We start from the raw sequence: 13,859 nt of genomic DNA on the forward strand, positions 1-13,859 counted from the left end.
TTTCGGGATGTGTTTGTATGTTTGTGAGAATTCATTATCCTGTGGCTTAGGTGTATATGCGTAGTTACATGTATATACTCCTATATTTGTGTGTGACATGTGTGTACGTTTATGCAATATGTGAATGTAGATCAGTGATTGTATGGGGGGAGGGGGACATTGGGAAGGCATTTCTAAATTGAACCGAATGGGTAGGCAGGCAAGGGATGAGCTAACTTGGGTACTTAGGAAATGGGATGCTCTCGGGGCTTCAGGCCCCAGAAACTCCGAGACCACCGGTCCCAGCTGTCTGTGCAGAGACCTGGGAAGTGAGGGTCCGCGGCTCCCTGGAGTCCCCAGGGCCCAGCCCTGCCATTTCTGGGCTCTGGGCTGGGTTTAAAGTAGATATGTCAAACCCAGATCTTCCATTATCCGCGCCCCCCCCCCCCCCCCCCGCCCCATATAAACATTCTGAAAGAGAACTCATAGCCTCCTAGGCTACTCCCTGCGCAAGAGGGGAGGGGCAGGTGCCCCGTGGGGCCACTGTAGGCGCCCCCCGCCCCCCAGGGGCAGGAGATACCCTTGAACTGCGGGAACGGAGAGGCTTGCCCAGGAGACCCGAGACCAGGCGTCTCCCCGCTGCTTCCCGAGGCCCACTCTCCTCTGAGTCCAGGTTCGGGGTGGGGGCGCGGGTCCAACTCCCTGGCCCACTCGCGTCCCCGCGGCCGGAGCCCCCCCCGCCCCGCCCCCACCCTCCGCCGGGGCAGTGGCTAGGTGGTGGCGGCTTAGAGCTAATTCGAGAGTTAATGGCCGCGGCCGCCCCCACACACACCGCGGCCCCCTGCACCCCCCCCCCCCCACTCCCACCCCCGGGCAGGGCCGCGGGCCGCCCGCATCTGCGCGGTCCGCGGCGATTCATCATCTTGATCCATGGCGCGCGCTGACGGCGGCCCCGGCCGCGCTGACAAGACTAACAAAGCAATTTGCCACGAGCCATCTCCTGGACAGGTTATTAGCGCGGCCGCCGCTTAAAGAGCCTCCCTCCCTCTCCCCCTCCCGCCCCAACCCCGGCGCGAGGTAGCTACCTGCTCTGTCCCCTCCCGCCGACCGGCTCCTGCCCCTCTCCACTCAGAGATGCCCCTCTCCACTCAGAGATACCCCGCGTATTGCTGGCGCTTTCTGACCACCCCAAAGTACCCCCCCCCCCCCCCCCGCCGCCCCATACACCCGGTCCTGCATTCCTTCCTCCCTAGCTGGGTCGGTACCTGTTCAGCCCCCTCCCTCCAATGCTCCCACCACTCCCTAAACCCCACACGTGCTCCTGGCCTCTTTCCCCCACCTCTCAGCCTTTCCCCAGTACTACCCGACTTCTCCCCTTACCTTCTTACTCCCAGCAGGTCCCCCCACGTCTACTCTCCACCCTCCTTACCTGCCCTATCCACCCCCTTGCCGCAGGGACTAGAAATCCTTCTTTATTCCCAGCGTTGGGGGTAGGGGTTCTACTGTGCCTTTGAGAGTTTCCTCTGACCACTGTGGCCCATAGGTAACCTTACCTAAAAGGGAGGGTGGCCCAAGGTCAGCCGGGTGGTTATGAAGGTGGGAGAACGCTCTGGCTTCTCCAAGGGTGAAGTGACATGGCCAGTTGGGTGGGCTTTCTCTGAGGGGAGGCTATGAATGCCAGGGGGAAAGGTTGGGCCCATCCAGAGGGAGGCTCAGAGAAATGCAGGGACTTGTTCAGGGCCACACAGCAGGTCAGGGCAGAGGAGGGACTGGACAGTCCACACACTCAGGTGTAACTTCCCAGGCCTGGGCTTATCCCTGGCTGCACCTCCACCACCACCAAGCAGTAAGGGGTGGGGAGAGCTATATGTGCAAGTGGGCATGTGCTTGGCCAGATCTCTCATATATATATATATATCTCCACACATTCAGATCCCCAAAAGCAAAGTAACTATTTGGTCATTTCAGACAGAAGTCTATTTTTGAGAGAATTCTCTGGGTACTGTGAATGTGGCTGGTTCTTTAGCTACATGGCAGGTCTGCGTGTGAAGAGCCTGCCTGTGTACTAGGTGAGCTCCTGAGCGTGTCTGGGTGCATGCATAAAGCCAAGTGTTGCACAACATGGACAGGGGGGTGTCAAGTGTGTCTCTCTGAGTATATGTGGGGGTACTCTATGTATGCATTGGGGGCTGTGTCCCTTTGTGTATACAAGAGGCTTGGAGGGGCCAGCTTGTGACACATGTGTGAATGTGTCTGTGCACACGTAGGGATTCAAAACAGGAAGAAGCTCCCACCCCCTCGTTCACTCTTCTCTCAATCCGGCCTGAACATTCCCAAACTGTCAGGGTCCAAAGCTGGGTGGTGGGGAGAGACATAGCCCTGCTCTGAGAGCCTGAGGAATCACCTTCTGGGGGACCTGGATAGAGGAGGGGGCACTCTATTTGCAGGGCAGGCTGTCTTGAACCTCCACCAGGACCCAGGGTAGTAATAAGAGTCCAGGTGGGGGCAGGGGAATGGACCACGTTCCAGGAACCTGCCTTTTTTCTTTCCCTCTGGCCAACCAGGCCTGTCTTCACCCGCGGGGAGGCCCAGCTCTTTCGCTGCTTGTGCCACCACTGCGTCCCTGACGTGAAATATGGGGGGCGCAAGCCGCGCTGGGGAGATTTGTCATCTGTGCTCAGCGGGTGACTCTATCTGCAGACTATTAGAGTATAAAATATATTTTACAAGAGTTTTAGCTACAGGTGACTTGCTCTTTATTACTAGATGTGGGCAAAATCAATACTTCTGTAACTAAAAGATCATTTATTTTGCTTTTTGAAACATTTTTCAACAGGGGCACTGGCTAAGCTTGCAAAGCTATGATTAAGAGTTATGGTGGCGCCTGTTTCCCTTAACCCTTTAAGTACCGCAGCCCAGGTCCTTCTAGCACTGGTACCTGCTTGTGGAAAGACAGACACACAGGCACACAAACATACATCCCAATCGCAGCAAACACTGGCCAAAGTGCACAGGCCCCCACTCTGATGAAGCCATCATGCAGGTAGACAGTGCATGCCTACACTGTCCCAAGTAAACAGAAATAGCATACAGGCTCCTTCCCACCCGGAAACCCACAAGTCAAATGCACATGGGCACAAGGGCAAGCAAGCTACATGAAAGCCACCAGCACACACTTCTACACCCAAATCTCACCTCATGCCCTCACCCATTCACACATATACACCTTGACACTGAGGTGTGCACAGCCATATTGTGCTAAATTCTGACTCTGGGTCAATGGCCAGCCAACAGTGTGGACCCTGAATGAGACTGGAAGATGCTGAGAGGATCCCATGACTATAGCTATGGCCACTACTGGGCAAGGAATGGAGAGTGCCAAGGAATGTCAGGGCCCAAAGATGGGATCTGTGGAACCTGGGCCCTACTCCGGTGGTCAGTACCCAGCTCTCCTCAAGCCCTTATCCGCATGACAGCCTTGTCCCTTTTCTATCAACTAAAACAGGGGATGTTCTTTCTGGAAGCAAAGCCACCATATAGGAAAATTGTGAAGTCGTATAACTGTCAAGACTGATCTTTGGTGACCACCTCTGGCCTGGGAGGGTTCAGAATGATTAAGTGGCCACATACCAGTCCCAGAATGCCATTACATAAGCATCTTGGAGGGATCCTCTAGCCTTTATCTAACTCAGCAAATCAGCATTAGCCAGTGGTTATTTATCTCAAGGTTGGGGAGAAACATGGAGGAAACTGTGACCACCCACTCATAAGTGAAGCTCTAATGGTGAGACTCCAGACAATAAGACTAGCCAAGTGTATCAGTTACCAACTTCTGCATAACAAATTACCCCTAAACTTAAGTGGCTTAAACCAAACCTTTATTATACCACAGATTCTGAGGGTGAGGAATCCAGGAGAAGCTTAGCTGGTTCTGGCGTGGGGTCTGTCATGGGTTGCATTTGGTTAGGAATCCATTCTCTATGATTGGATCTGGAAGGTCCTCTCCCAAGAAGGCTCATTCACATGACTGACAGTTAGTGCTGGCTTTCAGCTGGGGTGCCCAGTTCTCCTCCATGTGGCCTCATGAGCAGGATAGCCTGGATTTCTTTATACTAGTATAGAGGCTGGGGTCCAAGAGAAGAGGAAAGCCATAGGGAGAGAGAAAGAGAGATCACAATAGAAGCTGGAGCCTTTTATAACCTAACCTCAAAAGTGACATCCCCTCACTTCTGCTCTGCTCTTGACATTACAATCAAGTCATGAAGTTCAATACACACTCAAGGAGAGGAGAATTAAGCTCCACCATGCAAAAGAGGTGTCACAGAATTTGTGATCATATTTTAAAACTACCACAACTAAACAAGGGGACACTTTCATTCTACCCAGGGTTTCCAAAATGACAAGTACCTCCTGACGACTCCAAGCCCCAAGTAAACCATGGAGCATCTGGAAGTGGGGAGGGTATGGCCAAGTGATACTAGAGACCCAGAGGCAACCCTTGCTGAGGACCACAGTATAGCAGTATAACATGCACAGTAATTAAATGGATGGGCCCTGGAGCAGACCGCCTGAGTTCAAATCCAGGCTTTGCCACTGACTTGCTGAGTGATGTCTAGTAAGTCACTTAACCTCTTTACCTCAGTTTTCTTATTTGTTAAAAAGGGTAAATAACAGTACCAACCGCCCAGGGTTGTTATAAGGATTAAATGAGTTGACATTTAGCATAGTGCCTGGTATGTGGTAAATGTCACATAAGTATCAGCTAATAAATATTATCAGTTCCTACTGCTCATTGGTAGCCCTTCCTGTGGAGACTTTTTCACAAGGGATTTAGGGAGCACCTTTGCTATTCCTCAAGCTAACCCATGTATCCACGACCCCACCCAGTTACCGTGGGTGCCGCCCTATCCCCAGCCCCACAATCTGGGACCAAGCTCCATTTGACCCCTCCAGCCCAGCACTGCCTTTTGTGGCCTCTCTGGGAATGTTGTGCAATATGTTGGCCACAAATATTTTATGAGCAAGAGGACAGAAAGAAATATTTCTCTATCGACCGAAGTCAGGCCTGCTCCCTCCCCCTCCTCTTTGGAAGTCTCTTTGGTGATGAGAGGGACAAGGTGGGGGACAAGGGGAAGACTACCCTCTCAGCAGAGCCCCTGAGGATCAGCCCAGTCTCAGGGGCTCTGCTCAATCTCCTCAGTGCCAGGCCTGAAACAACTACCCCTGGAAGATGGGTAGGCAGACCTGGATCTAGGAGACCCGGATTCATAGGACCTAAAACCCTCAGTCCCTTGGGGTAGGCTTCCCCTCCAAAGCCACCTGGTCTAGGAGTCCCAAGACATTTCACCAAATACCAAGAGAAAACTAAGGTTTTTGTAGGATGTTGTTCATGAAGCTACATCTATTCAATTTAAAGCCCCATCCTCTCTATTCTGTCTTTTTAAACTTTTTGACACTAGCCTATCCTTGCTTTTATGAAATGATGTGAACAGCAGTTGGTAGTTTTCCCTCAGTGCCCTTATATGGTGAAAATTAGCAGCTGGCAACTTTATGCTGGAACCCACATTTAACAAATCTCCTCTTCTATGCGGAAGCACAAAACCATCCCCACTCATCAATAATACCTGCTGACCTGGGCTCAGGCACAGGGTGAAAGGGCAGCTCACCACGTTCCTGCCCCAGCTCTGCCAGCAGCTTGGTGGGACCCAGGACAAGCCCTTTTCTCTCCCAGCCCTGGTTGGTCTCCATCTGCTCAATGAGCAGGTTGGACAGATGATCTTTCTCAGTCTATGATCACCTGCTCTGGCCTCTACCCTAGGACCTCCCCCTCCCAGCTCTCCCTGCCTTACTCCCTCATCCACCCCTACCCTGAGATGACCTCAAGTAGTTGCTGATATGCTGGGGATGGCAGGCTAGGCCTGGGGGTCACCTCTAAGTGGCCTGAAATGCCCCCTCACCAGGATCCCTTAGAGACACAGTGTGAGCTGGGGGCAGGGAGATGGGAGGGGTCTTCAGCCTTTGGCCAGGGGGACTTTCGTGATGCACTAAGGAGGGAGAGAAGGATTTGTCTACTCTGAGTTCTTGGGACCCCCCTCCTGCCCTGCCCCCAAGGCTTGGCTGGAGCACAAGGGGCCCCTTTGTGGGGCCTAATCTCAAAGCACTGAGGCTTTAGCGACCTTCAGGGATGAAAGCGCTAGGAGCTGGCGGCTGGGAGGTGGTGTGGGGGCAGCCCCGCTAATCCCCGAGCTTTCGCCAAACAAAGCTGCCAGGAGGGGCTGGCTCCGGGGAGATGATCCAGGGAACCAATTCCTGGAGCCTAACCCACTCTGACAGCCCAACCAGGAGAGGCTCGCTGCTGGCACAGCGGCCCCAGCTCAGCCGGAGGGTCTGAAGGAGGCCTGGCCTGGGACCTTGGGAGGCACTTCCTCCCCGTCACCCGGGAACACCTCTCCCTGTCCCTGAGGCTGTGTTTCACTACTTCCTTTCTCTCCACGTAGAGCTCCACTGGTGCCCTAGTTTCTCCATTGCAAACATTTCAGCCCTAATACCCTAGTCCCGTGGTCGGCAAACTGCGGCTCGTGAGCCACCTGCGGCTCTTTGGCCCCTTGAGTGTGGCTCTTCCACAAAATAGCACGGCCTGGGCGAGTCTATTTTGAAGAAGTGACGTTAGAAGTTTAAGTTTAAAAAATTTGGCTCTCAAAAGAAATTTCAATCGTTGTACTGTTGCTATTTGGCTCTGTTGACTAATGAGTTTGCCGACCACTGCCCTAGTCCCCCAAAACCTTGGTTCTTAGCCTGCAACCCCTAAATTCCACAATACCTCAAATTATCAGCCCCCCAATATCCCAATCCTCAGTATTCCAGACCCAAATCTTTTAGCTCCTTATCTTCTGTCTCCTATCTTCTCTTCCTACCCCCCAGTCCCAGCTCTCAGACTCTCAAACCCCCAGACCCCAGTCTCCACTCTCCAGGTTCCCAGCCACCAATCCTTAACTGTCCAGTCTCCCAGACCTCCAGCTCTCACCCCAGCTGCCTCCAGCCTCCACAGAACACCAACAACCCCTGTCCTCCCAGCCTTTCCCCTCCTAGTCTGACTTGATACTCCTACAGTTCCACAGGATACCTCTGGCTGTCTCTGCCCCATTCCATTCCATCTGACCATGCTGCTCGGCAACCCTGTGCCCAGACCTATGCTCAGCTTGTCTATGGAGAAGCCTGGGGAGGAAAAGGGTTCTGACTTCACCCTGAGTAAAACTGCACCTCCCACCAGATATTCCCTCCAGCTGTGATCACCCTGGAATCCTGATGCTTCATCCCAGTCTCACAGGTGAGCACATCCTCATAGCCAGAGGAAGGGCAGGTACCCTGCTGGGCTCAGTGGTCTGAGAAAAGCCACCCAGAAGGCTAGCTTCCTCAGCGAGGGGGGCAGCAAGGCTGAGGAGACCCCAGATGCAGAAATCTCCACCGGACCCAGAGAGAGCCAGATGCCAGGTGGGGTCACCCAGACCAGTAGAGGCCACTGAGGAGCCAGGATGGCTTTGGGGCTCCCAGAGGAGGGGTTGGGCAGGGCAAGAGGGTTAGATTCCCAGGAGAGGGGTGGGGGCCAGGCTGGCCCAGAGCATTTTCCCACCGTAGCCTCTGCTGTCTCCACTCCACTAATCTGATTACGATATTTACCAACCTCCCATGGCCTGCTGGGGGGAGAAGGGGGTTTGACACCAAGGATCTCAGTTCAGTTCCCAGCATAATGAGAGGCCCAGAAAGGTGTTTATGGGCCTGAAATGACTGCATGAGGCCATCCCTCCTGCCTGCCCCAGGTCACTGGGCCGTCTGAAAGACCCCTCCCCAGGCTTCCTCAGGAAGTCTGTCCTGCCACCTTCCATCTCCAGATGCCTGGGTCCTCTCCAAGCCACTTCTGGGCCCGTCATGCTATCCCACCCCAGAGCCATGACTATGATATCATTCAAGTCTAGAGTAGTGTCTTCATTTCTAAGGATAAAATCTTTAATGGTGAGCTTTTAGGCACTGAGGACAAAATGGGTGGTGGTGCAGGCCCTAAGGAGCTAGCTACTCCATCTAGTTGAGGTCAATGTCATAGGCACTTGCTTTGACTTCAGACCCAGGCTCAGGCTCAGACCTTCCCTGGGTGTGTGTGTTGGGAGGGGGGCACTGTCTCAGGTTTCACTGAGAAAAGAACAAAACAAATCTCTCTCTCTCTCTCTCTCTCTCTCTCTCTCTCTCTCACACACACACACACACACACACACACACACACACAGACACACACACACATGCACCTGGGCACGCACTATTTATTAATGTGTTACAGATACACTCACACTGTCACAGGGAAGGTCCACCCCACTCAGCTCCCTCTCTCTCCTCTGTACCACTGAGCACCAGACAGGTCTGTTGGGGACACTGTGGGCTTGCTCCCTGGTGTAGGTGTGAGCTCCATGGAGGGAAGACACTGCCCTTAGATGAGAGGGGAGCACTCTTACTCCTTATCTCCCCCAGTGGGACCATTTTAGAGGCAGAACACCAGTCTCCCTGAGGTTGAGGACAGTGGAGGTGGCCCTCCTCAGAGGAGCAATAGCACCTCTTTCACCTCCCTTTCCTTCAGAGGTCTAAGGTCCCAAGCATGTACACTCTTGCAAGCTTCCAAATAGAGTTGATCTGGGGAACAGGTAAGAGGTGTGTTGTTTTTCTTAAGTTATCAATACAAGATCAAATTCAGAGTGGGACAAAACTCACCCTCTCCTGAATGCCCTCTAGGTTCCTACCCAGAGTAATCAACATCTATGAGTTATTCCAGCTGTGGGTAATTACAGCTATGGGTCTTGAGAATAGAGAAAGGATTGGGCGCCCCCTGCTGTCTGATCTTCAGAACTGCGCCTCTACTCAGGGTGCCCTGGCCAGGATCCTTATATATCCCTCAATCGCACAAGGACTCTTCTTCTCAACTCCCACCTCCAGATGCCCTTGGTTGGGCCAAAGAACCTATTTTGCCTTGAGTCCAAATTCCCCACTGGCAGCTGACTGGGGAAGGAGATGGCCTGGTTGGGGCAGTTGTAGGCTTGATGGAGTTTCACTGGCCGAATATTGGCTTTTTAGCCTGCAAGGGGCTGAGCGAGAAGAGAGTCTAAAACAGAAAATTGGCTAAGAGAGGGGAATACTGGAGACGAAGGACCAGGAGAGAAGAATCTGACGGGAGGAGAGAGGGGACAGATCAAAGGGGCACAGATGAGGTGGACACAGATGATGGGGAATGGAGAGACATGCACAGGTGAGGGCACAGGTGAACTAGGGAAGAGCAAAGGGAGCAGGGAAGGTGCAGAGTGAATAGAGGACACCACGGGGCTCATGAGCAGGAGTCGGTGCCCCCTGCCGCCTGCCATCCACTGATGCACATCCAGACCCGAGTGTCCAGCCAGCCCTGTGACTGATGGCCAAGCCCCCGCTGGGGCACTGAGGGCAGGCACTCAGTGAGACAAACAGCTTGGATTTCTGCGGCCTCTGGACTATGGGGCATGGTGGGGGCAGTGGGCAGAACAAATTGAGTTCAATGCTGTGGTCAGAGGCCCAGACCTAGGGGGACAGGGGCTGTGGTTGTCAGCCAAGCCTTGGGCTCCTCTCCTTTGCTCTCCTCAAGTATCTGTCTGGCCCAGGGGTTCTCACTCAGGCAGGCCCAGCCCTTCTGCTGTGAAGCCCAGGAGGGAATCCTGTCCTGCTGGGTTGGAATCCAGAGTTCTCAGGCTCTTAGCCTGACAGGTGCCCTCAGGGCAGGACAGAACGCTTCCATGGTGTGCCCAGCACAGACAGCCAGGCCCAAGGAAACTCTTCGCCTCACCTTCCTTCGCTTCCCTGGTGCTATGCATGCATGGGTAGAGGAGGTGTTCACCAGACCATACTCACAGATTATCCAGTCCCAAAGTCATGGGCTCTGTCTCCCAAAGCACTCTCCTGCCCAGCCCCCTGAGGGAGAAAAGCGGCTTCATTATGTTTCTTTCTCAGCAAGGGCCTTTTGGGGGCAGGGGAGAGGCAGACTAGGGTGAGCAGTGTGTAACCCTCCCATGGTCACCCAGTAGACAAGCTGGGCTAGGACTGGGTGTCCTGCACTCATCCAGGGCCCCGCCCACTAACTCCCCTGCCTCTCCAGGGTCCTGTGTGTGTGTGTGTGTGTGGTGGGGGGGGGGGTCCATCCATCTGCTCTCTCCCACCCCAGCCTCTTAGAACCTTTCCACACAAACGTTATGCAAGGGCCAGAAGATCTGTGGTCATGAAGAGGAGTGAGGACCTGGGTAAGCAGACTTGCGATGGCCTTTCTGTCTCCAAATCCTGTGAGGTCATCTTGGATGTAGAGTGAGTGCCCTTAAGCGGTCTCAGGGCCCTGGTACCATGAAAGGCCAATCAGGACTCCAGATGAGGAAGCACTAAGCAATGAGACAGGTGGCCTGGGAGGAGCTGAGCTTCCCATGCCTGAGAGAGTTCAACAAGAGGCTGGAGAAGAAGGCTGGATGGGGTGCTCCTTGAGGATCCTTCCAGCCTTGGAGTCCCAGGCTGCTCCCAGATAAGAATGAGAAAACTCATCCATCCTCAGACTAACCCCTTGCTTCCTCCTCTTTCTCCCCAGACACCTGGTCAAAAGAAGTGTCTGAGTGGCCTCATTTCTCCAACTTTTTTTCCTCCAGCCCCAGGTTTCCCAAGGGAGCGTAGTGTTTGGGTTTAAAGATGGCCCAGCCCACCCCACCCCCAGCAGCCCCTCCTCCCTAGGCTTCTTGTCGAGCCTGGCTGAGCGGGGATGGGGACGCCGAGGGGCTGGGGAGGGGGCTCATCAGCAACTGCAATGCAGCTAATAGACCTTCAGCGGCCACATCCTATTACCGTGCAGCCCCTCCTTAGCCCCCCAGCCTGGCTGGCCTGCGCCTCTCAGCGGCCCTGGGGACCAGGCATCAGATTGGAGTCAAGATTCCAAGAGTGTCATTTGCCGCTGTTGATGGTGCTGATAATAGGGACAGGCTGGCGGGCGGGAAGCGGCGGCGCAGAGGCGGATTCTCTATTAAGGCTTCCCCCTCAGCGCTGCAGCACACGGGAGGCAGGCCAGAGCTGGCACCCGGCAGGGGCAGGGAGGAAGCCGGAGAGTTCCATATTGTGCGGCTTGCCCTGCCGCTGTCTGCTGCGTTCACGGGCTCTGGCGGAGAGCTGGAGGACGGGTAGTGAAGGGGTCAGAGGATGCCAAATCCCAGGGGTGTGGTGGCGGCCCCGGGGGGAGGGGGAGGGGAGGGGATGGGAAGTCCCAGCTCCCCGCTTTGCCACTCTGTACCATGCCAAGAGTCTACCTGTCTGGGACCCAAAGCCCCCTGTCGCTGACCAGAAAGGGAGGTCCTTGCTCTCCTACCTGCTTTCAGAGCAGAACTCTACAGGAGGCAGGAACCCTCACCCCCTGCCCAGAGAAACCTGGCAGAGCCTCCCCTCAGTGGGCACAAGCCCTGCTGAGAGCTTGGCCAGAGGAAGTTCTTAGAGGACTTCACTGCCCCTGTACCTCCACCACCACTGCTGCCACCCCTCAGCTCTGCTGTCACCACCATCACTGTTCAGGCCCCTCTGTCACCAGCCTTCACAGAACACAGCACTCGCTGTCCCAGCTCCGGCAGCATCACCACTCAGCTCGTGGCCAATCACAGGCTCTGGAACTGGAACGTCTCCAACTACTGTGTTACCATCGATCGCATATTGCAACCCCTCTGTGCCTGAGTTCATCATCTTATAAATGGGGGTAATATTAGCTACCTCATAAGGTTAAAATGATTAAACAAATTACCACATATAAAGTGCTTAGAATAGTGCAGGGCAGCAGTTGATACTCCATAAATCGTACCCTTGTTATTATAATCCCTATTCTCACCATCAACTTCATCACCACCAGCTCCACCTCCTCCAGGGCCTTCCTTAATAGTAACAGCCACTATCACTCACATAGGATTCACCCACCATGTGCCAGGAACCGTTCTAAGTATTTTACATATATCAACTCACTTAATCCTATGACTATTGCCATCATTTCCACCACCACCTCCACCATTACCAACACTTCAGCTCTCTCCCCACCTCCATTAGCGTATTAGCACCACCACCTCCTCTCTCCATCTCCATGGTCACCGTCCTCATCATGCCATCTCAGCCACCATCAGATTCTCAGCACTGTTACTCACAGCCCACCCAGAACAGATTCTTGCTTCTGTCCTCCTTAGGCCCTAGGCTCTGAAATCTGTGAACGTTCCCTGTGATACAGGCCTAGAAAGGACCGACAGAGAAATTTAAATTGCTACAAAGCTATTCGAGTGCCAGCTAGAATTTAAGGTCGGCTGGAGCCTGCAAGTGTGCTTTTCAAAGCTGACTTCTCAATTCCCCCTGGAAGCCCAGTGCGGTTTAAACACCCTTTTAGCATTCCAAAAAGCTTCTGATGTGGAAAGACACCTTCTACCTCACAAACAGCTGAAGTGAGAACAGATTTGTCAACACAGACAATCCCCCCATTAGGTTACTACGAAGTCTGTTTTCTCAACCTACCAAAAGCCTTGAGGGTGGGGACATAGCCTCATTCCTCTTCTTGTCCCAATTCTTCTCCAGTACATCCCTCCCAAACCCCAACATCAATGAATAAATGGAGAGATGAGCTCTAGCCCGGGCTGGGAGGGGGAGCATCTTGCTGTCCATGGTACTGAGACAGCCTTGCTCTAAAGACCCACAGGTCCCTTCTTGTCCTTCACTTAGTCTTCAGTTTTTCTAGTGCCCATCACAACTTGTCACCCCATCACTGTTTGCAAAGCCCATTACCATTAGTAGACCCTGTCCCTATTTACCAGTACAGGGCTTATTATTGCTTGCTGAGTCTATTGTTGTTTGCAGAGCCTTAAATTATGTGCCAAACTCATCAGGCTATTTGCAGAGCCCATTACCATCTGCAGAGCAGAACCCATCACTAGTTTCTGAGCCTGTCACTGTTACAGATCCCAACATAATTTGCAGAGTTTGTTACTACAGTATTTTCAGAGCCCAAGACTTCACAAAGACCATCTCTAGTTGCAGAGGCAAACCCTGCATTTAGATCTCATCATGGTTTACAGAGCCTGTCACCATTTGCAGGGCCAAGATCAAGGCTGAATTCATTTTGGATGCTCAAGCAGCTCTTATCATCCATCCTTTTCAAGCACAGGGTTGGAGAAAGAGAGAAGGGGATAGAGCCAGAAAGAAAGGAAAGGAACAACAGAGAAATCTATATTTATTCAACAAAACTCCTATGGGCTTAGGCCTGTGTTGGGCTCTGTAAACAAATAAATGGGGAAATGCAATAAAAATTATTCCCAGTGCTTGGGTCAGGCTCTGTATTAAGTGTTTTACAGTTACAGTCCCATTTTAGCTTCACCATAATCCAGAGAGATAGCAACTGATCCTATCCCCCTTTTACAGATGAGGAGGATGTCCCTGACTGGGAGAGATAAAAACAAAACAAAACAAAAAAACTTACTCATTATAATAGAGCTTGTTAAGAGCAGGTCTAGAACTTGAATCTGGGTTTCTTTGACTCAAACATCCATCTCTACTGCTTCCCATGAGGTAAAAATGGAGGAAAGGGGAGGCGGGGAGGTACGGAGAGATTGACTACCTATCTAAATAGAGATGAAGCCCTTTGAAAGCTTTCAGAGTGTCTTTGGCCTGACCCAGACTGAGTCCCAGTGCAAGCTCTGGAGAATAAAGCCCACCAGAGGGGGTATGAGCATCCAGGACGCCCAGCCTCAGGACAGGCCAGCTTCCCCTCTCCATTCAGCTCTGTGCTACCGTGGCCTTCAAACCTGAGCATAAAGACCTCAGAGAGCCAC

At 53.1% G+C, this 13,859-nt stretch overlaps 1 long non-coding RNA gene across 2 annotated transcripts; it reads left to right on the forward strand.

Moving 5' to 3' along the window:
• The first annotated feature begins 561 nt into the window (after positions 1–561).
• Positions 562–13,331, forward strand: LOC114230727 (uncharacterized). Of its 2 annotated transcripts, none has more exons than XR_003616684.2 (3): positions 562–652; positions 7,090–7,306; positions 13,126–13,331. It is a non-coding gene; the product is annotated as an uncharacterized LOC114230727 (long non-coding RNA). The 2 variants fall into 2 exon arrangements; XR_008557044.1 differs by lacking the exon at positions 562–652 and adding an exon at positions 883–987.
• The last annotated feature ends 528 nt before the right edge of the window (positions 13,332–13,859 follow it).

The sequence above is a fragment of the Eptesicus fuscus genome, chromosome 9 (genome assembly GCF_027574615.1).
Source record: "Eptesicus fuscus isolate TK198812 chromosome 9, DD_ASM_mEF_20220401, whole genome shotgun sequence".
Lineage (NCBI taxonomy): Eukaryota > Metazoa > Chordata > Mammalia > Chiroptera > Vespertilionidae > Eptesicus > Eptesicus fuscus.